The sequence below is a fragment of the Pseudophryne corroboree genome, chromosome 1 (assembly GCF_028390025.1).
Source record: "Pseudophryne corroboree isolate aPseCor3 chromosome 1, aPseCor3.hap2, whole genome shotgun sequence".
NCBI lineage: Eukaryota > Metazoa > Chordata > Amphibia > Anura > Myobatrachidae > Pseudophryne > Pseudophryne corroboree.
The window spans coordinates 84,142,047-84,162,932 of record NC_086444.1 but is presented as its reverse complement, the minus strand read 5'-3'; the positions used below and the strand labels follow the sequence as shown (position 1 = coordinate 84,162,932).

At 45.9% G+C, this 20,886-nt stretch overlaps 1 protein-coding gene across 1 annotated transcript in view; it reads right to left on the bottom strand.

Annotated features, from left to right (window-relative positions):
* The window catches only part of WDR70 (WD repeat domain 70), a 672,355-nt gene that overhangs the window by 69,456 nt on the left and 582,013 nt on the right, over positions 1-20,886 (bottom strand). The window lies entirely within an intron of this gene.

Genomic DNA, 20,886 nt, shown 5'->3' with positions numbered 1-20,886 from the left:
TATCCCAGACATCCTGTACCAGTGGACAGTCCCACTAGAAGTGCCATAAATCCACTTCTTGTCCGAGTAGTCTACTGTATTAATTTTCATAGAAGAGAAGTAGAAACTCTTTCTGTTTAATTGCCAAATTTCTAGAGCATTTAGAGAGATGTATTCCAACATCACTGACTACTGTTAGCGGAACAGCCCTAACATCACTCCCATTTACTCATTCACCCATACATTGAAAAGACTGTGGGGCAGATGTATCAGACCTTGGAGAGAGATAAAGTACCAGCCAATAAGCTTCTGCCATTTATAAACAGCCTGTAAAATGGCAGTTACAACCCCCCTCCCTGCAGCCTAACCCTAACCCTCCCTTCTCCACAGCCTAATCCTAACCCTCCCCCTTACCACGGCTTACCAATGAGGGCTCCTAGCAGAGATCGATTGAGATTCCGGCATTCGGGATCCCAGAAACCGCATTTGGTTCCATATCGAGATGCTGGCATCTGTATTCTGACTGCCGGGGTCTCGAACCCTGGTTTCCTGAACGGATCCCCTGAGAGGCACGGTGATAACATAACCTCGTATCACAGCCTTATATATCACCTAGATCTTGAAGTTTTGCACCGAAAATTCTGATGAGTAACTATACACAATTTCTTTTACCACTTGCGTGATACCTAGGCAAGCTTCATTAAACCGCTAATTATATGACGGGTGTCTCCCTGACGCATATATCTGGGTTAATGACACATGGGCGTAACCAAACCAAGTTATCTGTCAAATCTCAGCTCTGGGATGGGAGTACACGAGCACCAATAAACACAAACAATTTTGTTGTATATACAGTATCAATATAATAATCTACCTTTCAAGCGCTGAATTCTCCCAGAATCCTACAAGTTAAGCTGGTGTAGAAATGTCTGTAGCAATTTTCAATTCAGTTCTAGCTTGCATGGGAGTTGATGTACATCTATTTAAAGCATGATTCTGTATGCCATTCATATCACGGGTAACCAGTGTCTCCCCAAGGACCTAGAGAATATCAGGTTTGCTAAAACCTAGAAACACTGACTGGGTAATTAACAAGTGTGCAGTCTACAAGTGAGTATGAATCCTCAGGGTCCCTTATGCAGTACTGCAAAAAGAAAAAAAAAAATCCAAGTATTTATGTATATTAATTGGATTACCTCTAAAAATACAGATGTTTAAATCTTTTGCTCCAACATTGTGGTCTCCATGTTTTTAACAAATTGCGTCTACTGTAGATAGATGAGGTTACCATTCTCCCTAGTGAACCCTAAATCCAGTAAGGCTATTTGTCAGCAGTAAAGCTCTCACATAAACCTTCAATTAATCACCTTCAATACTGCTAATGCTATACCAATCCGGGAGAATGAATGCAAAACCGCAACCAGAGGATACATTGTAGCAGTTATCTGCACTGGGATTAGTACCCAGGGCACAAAGAACATGATATAATACATTAACAACCAAGAGATGAAAAGACAAAGAGGTGAATCGACATCTCTGTTAGAGACCCTTGTTGTCAGAAAACAGCCCATTATAGGACCTCTGTGTCCAGACTGACATACTTTGTGTCCCAGCAGGATCACAGAAGGCATCCGTAATGTCAGCATCATGAATCTTCGTAATACTTGGGGAAATAAGCCAACTCAAAGCCACTCTCTGCCTTGACCAGTCTCTTTCCCGCAAGTAAAAATGTTTTTTGTTAGTTTTATTTATATTGGTTTCAAAGAACAGGAGTGAGCATTTACAAATAGTCAAAATCCATACCTCTAACTTGTACCTCTTTAGAGTGGGCAGTTCCAATGCCAGGGGGACGCCCCATCATCCAGGCAATCAGGACTATTGCATTCAGCAATGAGGAGGTGTTTTTAGAAGATTGCAAGGGACAAGAACAACAGAAGCACTTAGAATAGGGTATGGGACAAGACATAAAATTTGGCCATGCCCTTCTTTAGCAGTCATAGAAACATAAACATACATGTCATGCTCCCAAACACTGCCCTGATTAATACGGTTCATGTTTTGAGAAGCATGATAAAGCCTCTATGTTGCTTACACATGTGAATGTGACTACATGTGAAAGTACTCATTGCTTTGATTGGTTAAAGGACTAGCCGTTTTTTATGTTCTCATGCTTGGAGGACTTCAGATTGGTCTAGCCCGGTGTATGTCCTCATGCTTGGATTGGCTTCTGTTTGTTTTAGGCCTATGTGTATTCTCATGCTCAGTTAGTCTACATGTTGGTCTAACCCTGTGTATGTTCTCATACTGAAATTGGTTATGAGCTGGTCTAGCTCTATACATGTGATTATGCGTCCATCTGTTCTAGTTCTGTGTCAACGGATTGGCCCCAGGTTGATCTAGCCTTGTGTATTTCATGCTTAGGTTGGCTAAGAGTTGGTTTAAACCAGTGCATGTTCTATTGCTTGGATTGGCTACAGGTTGGTCAAGCCTTGTGTATGTTCTTGAGCTTGGACTGGCTATGAGTTGGTCTAACCCAATGTATATTCTCATGTCTGGATTGGCTACAGGTGGGTCTAGCCCTGTGTATGTTCTTGTACTTGAATTACTTATAATCTGGTCTAGCTTGTGCAATTTTTTTATTCTTGGATTGTCTTCCATTTGTTCTAGCTCTGTGTATGTCCTCGTGTGTGGTTTGGATACAGGACGATTTAACCCTGGGTATGTTCTTGTGCTTGGATTGGCTATGAGTTGGCCTATAACTCGGTGCATATTCTCATACCAGGATTGACTACAGGTTGGTCTGGCCCAATGTTTGTTCTAGTTATCTGATCAGAGATTATGATCACAGCTTCCGTCATTTTTTTGCAGTCAAGCGGCAGCAATATCAAATTCTTCTGACATACCGTCTGCTCTAAGAACACCTCGATGAGGCCGCACTCACTGAATGCACGAAATCCATGCTGGCAAACTGATTGGAATCTTGTGATCGGAACACTCGGCTGAATTACTACGTAACATACCACCAGGGGATGCGTTTCAGCATGGTCAAGTTCATTTAATTTAGATATGGAAAGCAGGACCACTAACTATGCTCTAGGGCAGGGGTGGGGAACCCCCGGCCAGCGGGCCGTATAAGGCCCACAAAGCCGTTTGTTCTGGCCCACCCGCTGCTGTGTGTCAGCGAGACACACCGCCCCTCAGTCTGGCAGCGGCGTGTCTCAGCTGTCAGGACAGGGAGGAGAGCGCAGCTATGTCCGGTGGCAGCGGCGGGTAGGATCTCAAACCAGCCACAGCCGCCACGGCCGGTCCGCGAGCTCTGATTAGCTCATGTAATCTGATTGGCTGGTTTGAGCACAGTGGGTTGGGGGGTGGGGGGCATGTGTGGAGAAATATGTATCTGGCACTGCTGGGGCATTTGTGTATCTGGCACTGTTGGGGCATTTGTGTATCTGGCACTATGGCGGCATATGTGTATCTAGCACGGGTGGTCTTCAGTATGCCGAATGTCGGGATCCCGGCGCACATTATACCGGCGCCGGAATCCCGACACCCGGCATACCGACAGCTATTCTCCCTCGTGGGGGTCCACGACCCCCCTGGAGGGAGAATAAAATAGTGTGGCGCGCGTAACGCGCCACCGTGCCCGCAGCGAGCCCGCAAGGGGATCCTTAGCGCTCGCCGCGCTGTCGGTATGCCGGCGGTTGGGCTCCCGGCACCGGTATGCTGGTCGCCGGGAGCCCGAGCGCCGGCATACCGTACTACACCCTCTGGCACTGCAGTGGCATATGTGTATCTGGCACTGCACTATTGGGGGCATATGTGTATCACGTCCCATTTTAATTGACCACACCCATTTTTTGGTGCGCACACTCAGTACCACTAAGGGCACTACTGGGGGCATAAATACTGGGGGGCAGAGTCATTTTTAAGTTGACAATTTTTGTATGGCCCCCGAAGGATTTTATAAATAGACAAATGGCCCTTGGTAGAAAAAAGGTTACCCACCCCTGCTCTAGGAAAATAAATGTTCCATTCAATTTCAGAAACTTGATAACCTGCTATAAAAGCAAAGAACAAGAACCAGATATTTGTAAGCCATTTGGCTGTTTTTGTGAAATAAGGCACTTGACATACCCCATCAATTAAGACAGTATAAACGAAATGATAGAGTTTACTTAGCGCAGTACAGTATGTTAGAACATCACGCACTGTGTACTGCATTAACACATGGGAATGTTGCAATTAGGAGAAGTCAGTGTTCCTGCTATTCGGTGAGAAATGCTAGTCACTCAGAGATCTCTCGGGGGTTCTGATGAATTGATATACATATCATATTTCGGTTTCAATGCTTTTCATGAAATAATGCTGACTGCTATCTAAATATGGGCCCTGTTTAAAGACCCATATAGTAAACTGGACTTAAACAGAGAGTAGGGTATAAGATTCCTATTTGTTTGTTAACACCTAGGGGTAGATTCACAGACAAGTGGTGGTCTCCTTTTTAGGCTCTTTAGTAAATGTACACGGACCTGCCCTGTATTATCATTGTGTTTGTTTCTACTGGTATGAGCTGTGGAAATATGCTGCAGCTATATAAATAATGGTTAATAAATAAACAAAATAATAATACACTTTGGGGTCGATCCAATTAGCCGCGCAGCCTGAAATCAGCCCCAATTTGCACAAAATTGCTCGGATCTCTATGAGGTGGCGAGCATTTTTGTGCAAATTCGGGCAAAGTGCGGCCGCTGCCGTGATGACTCGCTCCTGCGAGATTATCGCGGCTAATCGGATTGACACCTATAAATAATAATATCAGAAATCAGTAACGCACTGCAAGTTTTAGAACAAGCTATGGCCGCCGACTCCTCTTGGGGTCTGAGGACTACCTGCAATATCTGAAGTCTCCTAGGCATTCTGGGAGAGTAGGCAGGTATTGCAGATGTGTGTGGATTGCACTACTGCTATCCACATGTCAAACAGGAAGTGTTTGTTACACGGGAAGATTCTGTTATGCAGGAAGTGCTGCCGCAGCTATTGTTCACTATGACTTGCAGCTAATAAAGACAAACTTCTGCAGCTCTCCAGAGTCCTGTGTTGATTTGCACACAGACCACTTTATGACTCAAAAAAAAAAAAACAGAAAAAAGGAGCAGCTCAGCCTTGTCTCCTACTGTTGCAAAAAAGCTATTTTTGGGTAGTAGAAAAACATAGAAATGTTTTCTTTCATAGAATGCCAAGCCTAATATCGTCCCTGCTGGTTTGTGATGTGTTGTTTGAATTGTATGTCTCGTTTGCTACACTTGACCGGCCACATCGAGGAGACATGAGACCTGTCAGCCGGGGAGACATGAAGCGTCCAAACATCACGTTGACAGTAGTGGCTGGACTGTGTAATTACAGCGGCACAGCATTGTGTCAGGACAGAAAACACTGCTCCATGTTCAGCTCTCTAGCTTCAAGGTGATACCACTGCGTAAGAGACAAAAACCAGCAACACTGAGGAATTGCAGTGGGGCACAGATGTCCAGGGTACAGTATGTGCCATTTAAACTGAATGGAATGGATTTTATACTACATCTATGGAAAATGTGCAATGTATTTATGATTTATCTGCACATTCCATCTATGGTGGCAATTCAGACTGTCTTCCGGGCAACTCGTGGCCACAAGCGTCACAGATTTTCCTTTGTAGTCCATAGTGGTGTGCAGCAAAATTTGCCGTAATCCTCGGCAATGAACGGATTAGCCAACTACAGATGAGTGTTCATACACCTATTGTTTTGTGCCATTCGGCGTGAGATGCCTGGAGTGATTCCCGTGCCGTGAACTTATTCCTCAGTTATGTGTCTAATGGACCCTACACACAGTGCGATGTGTCGCCGAGGTACCTGGCAGCCGGGGGGGCTGGTGGGTGGTGACGGGAGGAGTGACGTTTCTTCACTCCCCTCGTCACCCGGCCCCATAGCCCTGCATGCTAATATGGACGAGATTGTCCATATTGGCCTGCATGCATAAACGAGCCGGCACCAACGATGAACGAGCGTGAGGCGCGCATCGTTCCTCGTTGGTGCCTACACACTGAAAGATATGAACACTATCTCGTTCATTAATGAACGAGAACATTCATATCTTTCAGTGTTATTGCTTAGTGTGTAGGGCCCTTTAATGTACTACTTTATTAGTGTTTTTGTTGCAAAATAATTAGTATAAAGTAGCAGATAAACATGGGCTCCTCACCTTTTTACTGTACACAGACGGCATATATTTCCTTAGTTTTGCTACTTTGGGGTATATTCAATAGAAGTTGAAAACTGCCGTCTATTGAAAAGACGGCAGTTTTCGACTTTTTAAGGTCGAATCCTGATTCAACCTATTTAATATTTTCCTAAATTTTTTGACAAGTCGATAAATTTGACTTGTCGAAAAGCACGTGGATCGGCGGAATAGCTGCCAATCCACGTGTTTATGTCGAAAACGGGGCCAAATCCGACAGGTTTTGGCCCCCTTTTCGACCATCTCAGTCCGACATCAAAGTGATGTCGGACTGAGATGCGGACCCAGAGGAGGCGAGGGGGGGGGGGGAGCCGCAGGGAGACGGGGGGACAGGCGGCGGGCATATAGGGAAGATCAGCGCTACAGTAGCGCTGCAGCTGGATGTCACTCTGCCGCCCGACCTCACGTCAGCTTCCACCCGGCTCCAGCACACTGCTGGAGCCGGGTGGAAGCTGCCGTGAGGTCGGGCGGCTGAGTGATATCCTGCTGCAGCGCTACTGTAGCACTGATCTTCCCTGTATGCCCGCCGGCTGTCGCCCCCTCGGCTCGCTCCCCCCCCTTCTCCTCCTCTGCGTCCCATCTTAATTCGACTTGAAACAGTCGAATTAAGATGGGACTGAATTGGGGTTGTCGGATCCATTCCGACAAATACATGTCGGAATGTATCTGACTTTAATTGAATATACCCCTTTGAGTCTTTGCTACTTTGAGACTCATTTTGCTTATAGTGTACTACATGATTACTACTACTACGGAGGATTACAGTTTTGAAACAGCGAAGTCGCAAAGTCTGTTATGCACTAATTGGGGCAATTCGACGCAATTTGACAACCATCGACAAATATATGTATATGTGGACACATCTGTATCTGTTTATCATTGTTAAGAAATGTTACCCCTGGCAATGTAATTTATTTACTATAAACCGGTGTCCTGAAGACACGTCCAGGTTTTCAGGCTATCCACGCGTGAGCACAGGTGGTCAATAGCTGAGGCACTAATTAAGCCACTTGTGCTTAAGGATGGCTATCCTTAAAACCTGGACTGTTAGTGTGCCTTAAGGACAGTGGTTGGGAAACACTGCTATAGACCAAAGTACTCTACAGATAACATTCACCCAATGGATCAGGGGATCTGTGCACTTCAGCTCTTCGGTGAGGTGGAGGTTGGATAAGATACAATCCGGCTGACCAACCAAAAAGTGAATCTGGCAAGAGCATCTAGACTGCGACTGGAAGATTAAATTACAATTAGGAGTCCCTCAGCTGTTTTTACAGGGGATCAACAAGAGCCATAAGGAGTTGAAGGCTTTAAAGCAATACTTATGTAGTCTCCTGGAATGTCCGGGAGACTCAGCAACTCCATGGAACTCTCCCGAGTGAGTAGGCTGCATTCTTGAATGATGCACATTTCACAAGGGAAGTGGGCGGGGCCTTAGGAACGCGTTTCATAGTCTGCTGCAGTTCAACGGTCTATAATGGTTGTGGGTGTATGAGGTTGGGGGGATCCAAAATTATAATAATTAGACACACAGGAAAGCAGTGTTCTAGGGATCTCTAGCCCCATGCATCACAGTAGGACCCTGATAACGAGCAGCACATGATCGATCACTGGGACGACCTACATTTAGGGCCTGAGTCAGAAATATATGCTAATGCCCCTGCAGCTGCAAATTTGTATGCAGTGGGCGTGCGATAATATGCAAATGTCACAGCCGCTGGGATTTTCATGGAGACTCCCACTGGCTGCTTCTCTGAATTGCCGCTTGTGTACAAAGACGCAACCATGGGACACACATCAATAGAACATCAGTGATATCAGCCTGATATGTAGTTTCCGGACAAATTGGAACAACATATCGGCTGGCTCATTCAGTATGTACGGCCAATCTGCGCACTCCCGCAGTCACATGTGATATCTTCCGGTTGGCAGTGCTGCGATAGAACATGTGGCGCCATTCTGTGTAATGAAGGACGGAACGAGAGATCGTTCCGTTGTTCATTACACCAGTTGGCTGCGACTGAACCCGGATAAAACAGAGGTCCTTATAATACGACCGCAACATCAAAGGACAAGACTGCAGCATAGCCAACCAACTGGACTTACACTCGGGGATTCAGAATTACAGACCAGTGATCATGTGCGGAATCTTGGCGTTGTCCTGGATGATGGCTTGACACTTAAACATCAGATATCAGCCACAATCAAATCCTCATTCTTTCACCTGAGGAACATAGCCAGAATCAAGCACTTAATTCCCTCAGATGATATGCCAAAAGTCATACATGCATTTGTATCATCTCGATTAGACTACTGTAATGCCCTCTACCTTGGTCTACCAGCAAAAGAATTGCAACGCTTACAGCTGGTGCAAAACACAGCTGCCAGGCTGTTAACCAACCAGCCCCGTTCCAGCCACATAACACCCATCCTCTACTCCCTTCACTGGCTGCCTGTAAGATGGCGAATCCTCTTCAAGATTGGCTTACTGAGTTTCAAAGCATTACATGACCAAGGCCCAAGGTACCTGAAACAGCTTCTGATCCCATACTGCCCCACTCGATTACTGCGATCTGTAGATGAAGGACTTTTAGCAGTACCTAGAATCTACCGTAATTCATCTGGGGGTAGAGCTTTTAGTCATGCGGCTCCGACTCTATGGAACTCACTTCCCAGCACAGTGCGAGAGGCCCCAACTATAGAATCCTTCAAAAGTAGACTCAAGACTTTCCTGTTTACTCAAGCATTTCCATAGTATCTCTTTTAGTATCTTCATGCTTCTGTATTTTATGAAAAATGTACTTCATTATTTTTCTGTACTATATTATGCTGTGTATCTGTTAAGCGCCTTGAGTCCTATTGGAGAAAGAGCGCTATATAAATAAAATTATTATTATTATTATTATTATTCTGATGTGTACCGCGGATATGATATGTAGGCCCGTCGGCCAGCATATTGTCCAGGTACAGAGTTGGACTGGCACACAGGGGTACAGGGGAAACCAACAGTGGGCCCACCACCTGGGGGCCCCACCCCCTCCTCTAGGGATCATGCTCCAGACTGTGCACTTGAATTATACATTATACATATGTTACATTATACTGCACAGGACTATGATGTATTCACTACAGTGCATTGCTGTTATTATTCTGGTACACTATCATGATGCACTAGCAGTATTTAACTATATATATTTATCAAGGGCCCAGACCATGCACTGTCTATTGGTTATCCAAGCCTCTGTGGCAGCAGGCCACACCCCCCTTTTGAGACAGGCCACACCCTTAACCACTTGCCTGGCATGGTCGCATCAGATGCGACCATGCCTTCAAGTGCTTTATCTGACCTGATTGCACAGGATGCGACCAGTCAGATAGAGAGTGTTAGCAGTGTCAGGGAAGATAAACTTCCCTCCGCTGCTGCTGCTTTCAGAGGGACCAGAAGGTCCCTCTGCCTCCCCGCACTCTCCCCTACTGATTGCCATGCTGCCCATCACTGCTGATCGGTCAGCACGGCAGGACCCCACCTCCAGCGGCTGCAGACAACAGCAGCCGCTGGGGAGTGTAAATTAACCCCCCCAAGCTACCCCTGTGTACCTGGAGGCTATCCCGGCTTTCAAAATGAAAGCTGCAATGGTCGCGATGTTCCCGATCGATGTTCCGATGTTTTAAATTATTTTTATTATTGTTATTATTTTTTAAACTAAAATATATATATATATATATATATATATATATATTTTTTTTTTTTTAAAATAAAATCATTTTGGATAGGGTTAAATTCATGTTCTTCACCTAATTCACGTATAAAAAAAACCCTGACAATTTCGGAGCGGTTTTTGTTGAAAAAACCCATCAGTTAAGTGGTTAAACATGGGCCCCTAACACTGCATTCCACCGGTGGGCCCTTCATGCCCCAGTCCGACACTGTCCAGGTACACACCGCTCTAGTGTGTAGTCGGCCGTAGTGACATCCATGTAATTGCTGACACAGCTCCCCCAAATGTTACAACTTGTTACAGACACCAGTATATGAAACTGCATGATAAGATGTGTTTCTAGTTTATTCAAAATAACAGTTGTAACAAAATGAATCACAAAATAAAAAAGGTATATTGATCATTGTAATTTTTAGATAATAATAGTAGAGCTTTCAAAAAAAGGTAATAAAACCTATTTGCACTATAGTTTTAGTGTCACTTTTCTATTTTTTTTTCCAACTGGAATATGGGGTAAAATAAGAATTTACTCACCGGTAATTCTATTTCTCGTAGTCCGTAATGGATGCTGGGGACTCCGTAAGGACCATGGGGAATAGCGGGCTCCGAAGGAGGCTGGGCACTCTAGAAAGATTTATGACTACCTGGTGTGCACTGGCTCCTCCCACTATGACCCCCCCTCCAAGCCTCAGTTAGGACACCGTGCCCGGACGAGCAGACATAATAAGGAAGGATTTAGAATCCCGGGTAAGACTCTTACCAGCCACACCAATCACACCGTACAACTCGTGATACTATATCCAGTTTGACAGTATGAAAACAACTGAGCCTCTCAACAGATGGCTCAACAATAACCCTTTAGTTAACAATAACTATTTACAAGTATTGCAGACAATCCGCACTTGGGATGGGCGCCCAGCATCCACTACGGACTACGAGAAATAGAATTATCGGTAAGTAAATTCTTATTTTCTCTAACGTCCTAGTGGATGCTGGGGACTCCGAAAGGACCATGGGGATTATACCAAAGCTCCCAAACGGGCGGGAGAGTGCGGATGACTCTGTAGCACCGAATGAGAGAACTCCAGGTCCTCCTCAACCAGGGTATCAAATTTGTAGAATTTTGCAAATGTGTTTGCCCCTGACCAAGTAGCTGCTCGGCAAAGTTGTAAAGCCGAGACCCCTCGGGCAGCCGCCCAAGATGAGCCCACCTTCCTTGTGGAATGGGCATTTACAGATTTTGGCTGTGGTATGCCTGCCACAGAATGTGCAAGCTGAATTGTACTACAAATCCAGCGAGCAATAGACTGCTTAGAAGCAGGAGCACCCAGCTTGTTGGGTGCATACAGGATAAACAGCAAGTCAGATTTTCTGACTCCAGCCGTCCTGGAAACATATATTTTCAGGGCCCTGACAACGTCTAGCAACTTGGAGTCCTCCAAGTCACTAGTAGCCGCCGGCACCACAATAGGCTGGTTCAGGTGAAACGCTGACACCACCTTAGGGAGAAATTGGGGACGAGTCCTCAACTCTGCCCTATCCATATGGAAAATCAGATAAGGGCTTTTACATGATAAAGCCGCCAATTCTGACACTCGCCTGGCTGAAGCCAAGGCTAATAACATGACCACTTTCCACGTGAGATATTTCAGATCCACGGTTTTTAGTGGCTCAAACCAATGTGATTTTAAGAAACTCAACATCACGTTGAGATCCCAAGGTGCCACCGGAGGCACAAACGGGGGCTGAATATGCAGCACTCCTTTTACAAAAATCTGAACTTCAGGTACTGAAGCTAGTTCTTTTTGAAAGAAAATCGACAGAGCCGAGATCTGTACTTTAATGGAGCCTAATTTTAGGCCCATATCCACTCCTGCTTGCAGGAAATGCAGAAATCGACCTAGTTGAAATTCCTCTGTTGGGGCCTTATTGGCCTCGCACCATGCAACATATTTTCGCCATATGCGGTGATAATGCATTGCTGTAACATCTTTCCTGGCCTTAATAAGCGTAGGAATGACTTCTTCCGGAATACCCTTTTCCTTTAGGATCCGGTGTTCAACCGCCATGCCGTCAAACGCAGCCGCGGTAAATCTTGGAACAGACAGGGCCCCTGCTGTATCAGATCCTGTCTGAGCGGTAGAGGCCACGGGTCCTCTGAGAGCATCTCTTGAAGTTCCGGGTACCACGCTCGTCTTGGCCAATCCGGAACCACGAGAATTGTGTTTACTCCTCGCTTTCTTATTATTCTCAATACCTTTGGAATGAGAGGCAGAGGAGGGAACACATAAACCGACTGGTACACCCACGGTGTCACCAGAGCGTCCACAGCTATCGCCTGAGGGTCCCTTGACCTGGCGCAATATCTTTTTAACTTTTTGTTGAGACGGGACGCCATCATGTCCACCTGTGGTTTTTCCCAATGGTTTACCAGCATCTGGAAGACTTCTGGGTGAAGTCCCCACTCCCCCGGGTGGAGGTCGTGTCTGCTGAGGAAGTCTGCTTCCCAGTTGTCCACTCCCGGAATGAACACTGCTGATAGTGCTAGTACATGATTCTCCGCCCATCGGAGAATTTTTGTGGCTTCTGCCATCGCCATCCTGCTTCTTGTGCCGCCCTGTCGATTTACATGGGCGACTGCCGTGATGTTGTCTGACTGGATCAGCACCGGCTGGTGTAGGAGCAGGGCTTTTGCTCGACTTAGGGCATTGTAGATGGCCCTTAGTTCCAGAATATTTATGTGAAGGGAAGTCTCCTGACTCGACCATAGTCCTTGGAAGTTTCTTCCCTGTATGACTGCCCCCCAGCCTCGAAGGCTGGCATCCGTGGTCACCAGGACCCAGTCCTGTATTCCGATCCTGCGGCCCTCTAGAAGATGGGCACTCTGCAGCCACCACAGGAGAGACACCCTGGTTCTTGGAGACAGGGTTATTAAGCGATGCATCTGAAGATGCGATCCGGACCACTGGTCCAACAGGTCCCACTGAAAGATTCTGGCATGGAACCTGCCGAAGGGAATTGCTTCGTAAGAAGCCACCATCTTTCCCAGGACCCGTGTGCAGCGATGCACTGATACCTGTTTTGGTTTCAGGAGGTCTCTGACTAGAGATGACAACTCCCTGGCTTTCTCCTCCGGGAGAAACACTTTCTTCTGGACTGTATCCAGAATCATACCCAGGAACAGTAGGCCGTGTCGTCGGAACCAGCTGTGACTTTGGGATATTCAGAATCCAGCCGTGCTGGTGCAGCACCTCCTGAGATAGTGCTACTCCCACCAACAACTGTTCCTTGGACCTCGCTTTTATTAGGAGATCGTCCAAGTACGGGATAATTAAAACTCCCTTTCTTCGAAGGAGTATCATCATTTCCGCCATAACCTTGGTAAATACCCTCGGTGCCGTGGACAGTCCAAACGGCAGCGTCTGGAATTGGTAATGGCAATCCTGTACCACAAATCTGAGGTACTCCTGGTGAGGATGGTAAATTGGGACATGCAAGTAAGCATCCTTGATGTCCAGGGATACCATGTAATCCCCCTCGTCCAGGCTTGCAATAACCGCCCTGAGCGATTCCATCTTGAACTTGAATTTCTTTATGTACGTGTTCAAGGATTTCAAATTTAGAATGGGTCTCACCGAACCGTCTGGTTTCGGTACCACAAATAGTGTGGAATAATAACCCCGGCCTTGTTGAAGTAGGGGTACCTTGATTATCACCTGCTGGGAATACAGCTTGTGAATTGCCGCTAGCACCGCCTCCCTGTCTGAGGGAGCAATCGGCAAGGCAGATTTTAGGAACCGGTGGGGTGGGGACGCCTCGAATTCCAGCTTGTACCCCTGAGATACTATTTGCAGGATCCAGGGATCCACCTGTGAGCGAACCCACTGATCGCTGAAATTTTTGAGGCGACCCCCCACCGTACCTGGCTCCGCCTGTGGAGCCCCACCGTCATGCGGCGGACTTGGAAGAAGAAGCGGGGGAGGATTTTTGCTCCTGGGAACCTGCTGTTTGTTGCAGCCTTTTTCCCCTACCTCTGCCTCTGGACAGAAAGGACCCGCCTTTTCCACGCCTATTTTTCTGGGTCCGAAAGGACTGAACCTGATAAAACGGCGCCTTCTTAGGCTGTGAGGGGACATGGGGTAAAAATGCTGACTTCCCAGACGTTGCTGTGGAAACTAGGTCCGAGAGACCATCCCCAAATAATTCCTCACCCTTATATGGTAACACTTCCATGTGCTTTTTTGAATCTGCATCTCCTGTCCACTGGCGAGTCCATAAGCCTCTCCTAGCAGAAATGGACAATGCACTTACTTTAGATGCCAGTCGGCAGATTTCCCTCTGTGCATCTCTCATATATAAGACTGAGTCTTTTATATGGTCTATGGTTAACAGGATCGTGTCTCTGTCTAACGTGTCAATATTTTCTGACAGTTTATCTGACCACGCAGCGGCAGCACTGCACATCCAAGCTGACGCAATAGCTGGTCTAAGTATAATGCCTGTGTGTGTGTATACAGACTTCAGGATCGCCTCCTGCTTTCTATCAGCAGGTTCCTTGAGGGCGGCCGTATCCGGGGACGGTAGTGCCACCTTTTTAGACAAACGTGTGAGCGCTTTATCCACTCTAGGGGGTGTTTCCCAACGTGACCTATCCTCTGGCGGGAAAGGGAACGCCATTAGTACCTTCTTAGGAATTACCAATTTTTTATCAGGGAAGGCCCACGCTTCTTCACACCCTTCATTCAATTCATCTGATGGGGGAAAAACTACGGGTAGTTTTTTCTCTCCAAACATAATACCCTTTTTAGTGGTACCTGTAGTTATATCAGAAATGTGTAACACCTCTTTCATTGCCTCAATCATGCAGTGAATTGCCTTAGTGGGCATCAGGTTAGACTCATCGTCGTCGACACTGGTGTCAGTATCAGTGTCGACATCTGGGTCTGCTTGTGGTAGCGGGCGTTTCAGAGCCCCTGACGACCCATGCGTCGCCTGGGCAGGCACGAGCTGAGAAGTCGGCTGTCCCACATTTGGCATGTCGTCGATTTTCTTATATAAGGAGTCTATACGTGCACTCATTACTTTCCATAAGCCCCTCCACTCTGGTGTCTGCCCCGCAGGGGGTGACATCCCTTCTAAAGGCATCTGCTCCGCCTCCACATCATTATCCTCATCAAACATGTCGACACAGCCGTACCGACACACCGCACACACACAAGGAATGCTCCGAATGAGGACAGGACCCACAAAAGCCCTTTGGGGGGACAGAGTGAGAGTATGCCAGCACACACCAGAGCGCTATATATTGCAGGGACTAACTGAGTTATGTCCCCTATAGCTGCTTTTTATATTATATATATATTGCGCCTAAATTTAGTGCCCCCCCTCTCTGTTTTTACCCTGTTCTGAAGTGTAGACTGCAGGGGAGAGCCAGGGAGCTTCCTTCCAGCGGATCTGTGAAGGAGAAATGGTGCCAGTGTGTCTGAGGGAGATAGCTCCGCCCCTTTTCCGCGGCCTATTCTCCCACTTTTTTCTGGATTCTGGCAGGGGTATTTACCACATATATAGCCTCTGGGGCTATATATTGTGGTATTTTTGCCAGCCAAGGTGTTTTTATTGCAGCTCAGGGCGCCCCCCCCAAGCGCCCTGCACCCTCAGTGACCGGAGTGTGAAGTGTGCATGAGGAGCAATGGCGCACAGCTGCAGTGCTGTGCGCTACCTTGGTGAAGACCAATGTCTTCTGCCGCCGTTTTTCCGGACCTCTTCTTGCTTCTGGCTCTGTAAGGGGGACGGCGGCGCGGCTCCGGGACCGAACACCAAGGACTGGGCCTGCGGTCGATCCCTCTGGAGCTAATGGTGTCCAGTAGCCTAAGAAGCCCAATCCGGCTGCAAGCAGGCGAGTTCGCTTCTTCTCCCCTTAGTCCCTCGCTGCAGTGAGCCTGTTGCCAGCAGGTCTCACTGAAAATAAAAAACCTAAACTATACTTTCTTTCTAAGGGCTCAGGAGAGCCCCTAGTGTGCATCCAACCTCGGCCGGGCACGAAATCTAACTGAGGCTTGGAGGGGGGTCATAGTGGGAGGAGCCAGTGCACACCAGGTAGTCATAAATCTTTCTAGAGTGCCCAGCCTCCTTCGGAGCCCGCTATTCCCCATGGTCCTTACGGAGTCCCCAGCATCCACTAGGACGTTAGAGAAATATATATGTAGAACACATTCTATTTCTGTACTACTGAATTTTTTAATTTTAACTCTTGCGTATAGTACATTTTAATGTGTGTGTATATATATATATATATATATATAGAGAGAGAGAGAGAGAGAGAGAGAGAGAGAGAGAGAGAGAAAGAAACAGTGGCATCTAAACATTTTATCTTATACCAGGGGTGGGGAACCTCCGGCCTGCGGGCCGTATAAGGCCCGCAAAGCCGTTTGGTCCGGCCCACCAGCTTGTGTCAGTGAGACACGCTGCCGCTCAGTCCGGCGGCAGCGTGTCTCAGCTGTCAGAACAGGGAGGAGAGCGCGGCTGTCGGGTGGGAGCGGCGGCGTGTATGACTTGAAACCAGCCGCCGGTTCGTGAGCCAATCAGAGCTCGCGGACCGGCAGCCAATCAGAAGCCGCGGCTGCCGGTCCGCGAGCTCTGATTGGCTCTCGAACCGGCGGCTGGTTTCAAGTCCTACATGCCGCCGCCGCCGCCCAACATAGCCGCGCTCTCCTCCGTGTCCCGCCGAAAGCAGCACGGTAAGCAGCACTGAGGGGAGGGGGGGGGGGGGGGGCAGGGCATCTGTATACCTGGCACTGTGGGGACATCTGTATATCTGGCACTGTGGGGACATCTGTATCTGTATACCTGGCACTATGAGGGGCATCTGTATACCTGGCACTATGAGGGGCATCTGTATACCTGGCACTGTGGGGGCATCTGTATACCTGGCACTGTGGGGACATCTGTATACCTGGCACTATGAGGGGCATCTGTATACCTGGCACTATGAGGGGCATCTGTATACCTGGCACTGTGGGGGCATCTGTATACCTGGCACTGTGGGGGCATCTGTATACCTGGCACTGTGGGGGTATCTGTATACCTGGCACTGTGGGGACATCTGTATACCTGGCACTGTGGGGACATCTGTATACCTGGCACTGTGAGGGGCATCTGTATACCTGGCACTGTGAGGGGCATTTGTATACCTGGCACTGTGGGGACATCTGTATACCTGGCACTGTGAGGGGCATTTGTATACCTGGCACTGTGGGGGCATCTGTATACCTGGCACTGTGGGGGCAATTGTGGATCTGGCACCGCACTATTGGGGGCATATGTGTATCACGTCCCATTTTAACTGGCCACACGCATTTTTTGGCGCTCTAAGGGGCAGACCTACTGGGGGGCAGGGTCATTTTTTAAGTTGAGAATTTTTGTATGGCCCCCGAAGGATTTTATAAATATCCAAATGGCCCTCGGTAGAAAAAAGGTTCCCCACCCCTGTCTTATACCAATGATATATATTACATTTCCCCCCCCCCCAAGCTACTGGTCCAACTGTTGTAGATGGCCCTTTTAATTATTTACCTATTAAGGATTGTCCAAATAATGAAGTATTAATTAAGAGCTTTCTGTCGATCCCATTCTCAACACATAAGTTGGTTTTTAGATACTTTCCCAACTGGTTTAATCAGGTGTATTCACTCCACCAGGTCATTCTTACTACGTGTTGTAGTGGCATTTGACTCTGTTACCCCTGAAGAAGTCCCTTGAGACGAAACGCGTTGGGTTCATTATATTTTCTATCATTGCTCGGCACTACGAATATACTTCACTAAAGGAACATCCTTAATTGATTGAAGTGAATCATAAATATGTTCATGTGAAATCGATTGGAATTATGTATTGCTACTTTTCAAAACACTGTTATTGTGAATAAATTTTATATTTTTTATATAGTAAGTTTCTCTAAATGTATGTTCTATGCTAAATATTGGAGTTTGGATGGTTTGAGTAGAGACTAATACTTTTAGCGCCCTCGGATTATTGTTTCTATGTGTTACTTTTGAATCTCGGCTAACAGGAGATTAGGTGCTGCTCTAGTTTCATCCTAGCGCAATTGGGTACCCCACGCACACACACACACATGTTTATATATATATATATATATATATATATATATATATATATATATAAGAGTCCAACAGTGTGGAGGTGCACTCGTCGAGTTCAAACAGTCTGCAACTTCATTTTGTTCACAACAGATTTATTTCAGTCGATATTCGGCTCTTTAGGTCGACGTTTCGATCCTCATTCTAGGATCTTTATCAAGACAAGCTTCCATTTATACACAATATTTTGAAAGCATCATATATTGATTATCAGAAAATCAATATGCCATGTTCAGACAGTAAATATGCTGTACGGTTAGTCAGGCTTAATTCAAATGGGATTAAGTGTGGTTACTTAAACTCACAATCATGGAGCAACTCAGACAACATGGGAAATCATTACAGTGCAAGAAATCCTGACACCCTCTACAGCCACCTGGCTGTAGAGGGTGTCAGGATTTCTTGCACTGTAGTGATTTCCCATGTTGTCTGAGTTGCTCCATGATTGTGAGTTTAAGTAACCACACTTAATCCCATTTGAATTAAGCCTGACTAACCGTACAGCATATTTACTGTCTGAACATGGCATATTGATTTTCTGATAATCAATATATGATGCTTTCAAAATATTGTGTATAAATGGAAGCTTGTCTTGATAAAGATCCTAGAATGAGGATCGAAACGTCGACCTAAAGAGCCGAATATCGACTGAAATAAAGCTGTTGTGAACATAATGAAGTTGCAGACTGTTTGAACTCGACGAGTGCACCTCCACACTGTTGGACTCTTGTTTAAATATTGTGGGTCCACCCTTACAGGGAGATCCCCACTAGGGAGCACCTCATTGCTGTCTATTTTTCCGATGTGAGTGCAGGAACACACATGATATATATATATATATATATATATATATACATACATACATAATTTCACAGAAGCAGTCAATCCAATTAGAGCATGCAACAAGACTATAAAACAACAATTTTGGTGACTGAAAGTGGTAAAAAACCCCATAAAACTATTAATACCGTGAGTGTATCATTAGTATAAGAAACAGAAATCTCTTTTTGTACGTACCTTTATATATATATATATATATATATATATATTTATTCGCACACACAGTATGTATGTATGTGTGTATATATTATATATATATACACACATATACACGCACACAATGACTATGTATACACACACACATATATATATATATACACATACACATACACACATACTGTATATTATATATAAACATGAAAAACAAAATATAGCAAAGGGCACTGGTACTTACAAAAAAAAGTCTGCAAATTAGAACTCATTATAAAGTGCGCTGTATAAAGATTTCGCATTATATGGTACAATGTAAGCATAACGAAGAGAAATTACCATGAAAGCCACCACCTTGTAGACACTAGATAATGTCCAAAGAGCCGTCTCGGCAGATATTAGGGATAAAGTTCCAACAGACTAACAGACTAAGACAGCGAGTCCGTACTAGCAAGGTTATATCTGCAGATATTAAATGTTCTGCAGAAGAAAATCCTCCAGCTGAATGTATTGCTTGCCAAACGGTTTAGCAGTCACTGAGCACCAGCTGTACCTCCTAGGAAAGCCCAACGAGGTTAAAGTGGGCAATAAAAGGTGGTAACAGTGATCCGTATACAAAGTGGCAAAATATCCAGCAGTGCGTGATGTGGGGAAGATCTGAATCCAATTTCCCCAGAGAATAAAGGTTTGTGCACTTTCATATACAGTATGGTGTTTATCTCCAGTATGTGTGTGTGAGTACTAATATATATATATATATATATATATAAATATACAGTATATATACACAGTATCTATATAATGTATTAACATTTACTTATATAGCGCCAGTATATTCCACTGTGCTTTAAAATATATTTGAGTTTATAATTTTAATAGAAATATATTACTTAAGTAAACATATTATACTAATGATGCACTAACAGCATTATTAATCTTATATTTATTATCATTTACAGTTCCCAACAGCGATGATTCGTTTTTCTTCTCTCTTTGTGTCTCTCTTTCCATTCTGGTCCCCATGTGTCTCTCTTACCCCCTTATCCACCAGCTTCTTACTGAACACCCCTTCAGTGTGGTAGGACTTGTAGACAGTCATCAGATTGACATGAGCATGTCGACATTCTTCCTATTTACCTGGATGATATGTGGACACGATGAATTGTCGACAAGCCGACCATTCGGTGCGCGCAAGTGACAATGTGCTCATTCTGTGCCTATACTGGAGACGCAGTGTGCATGCTGTCCCCATGCTTACTGCTCTAATACACAGATCGAAATTGCACGCAGAGAGATTGATAGTCAGTGGAAGCTTCTGAGAGGTAACAAGGGGGGTGGCTAGCAAGATGCAGGCGTGACGTGAGCATGTCACGCTTTGCGACTGCGGCCAAAGATGCACTGGCAGCCATGTTCATATAGGGAAATTGCACCTGCCATGGTGCAACAATGGTGAATCTTAGTACATGCTGTGATGGAATAGCGCTGCTGCCAGTGAGTGTCTCAGGAGGCTCAGAATCTGTTGCTGCATTTGGATAAATATGCGGAAGCTGCTGCGGAAAAACACACATCTCTGCATCAGACCCACAATGCGCATCTCTCCATGCAGGGGACTCAAACATCAGACCTCATGCATACCTCCCAACATGACCCTCTCCAGGAGGGACAGAACGCTTTGCTCCTGGACTTCCCTCTTAATTTATGATTGCCATCACCTGTGCTTAAACACCTTTCTTATCCATTAACCTGTTCAACACAGGTGCAGACAA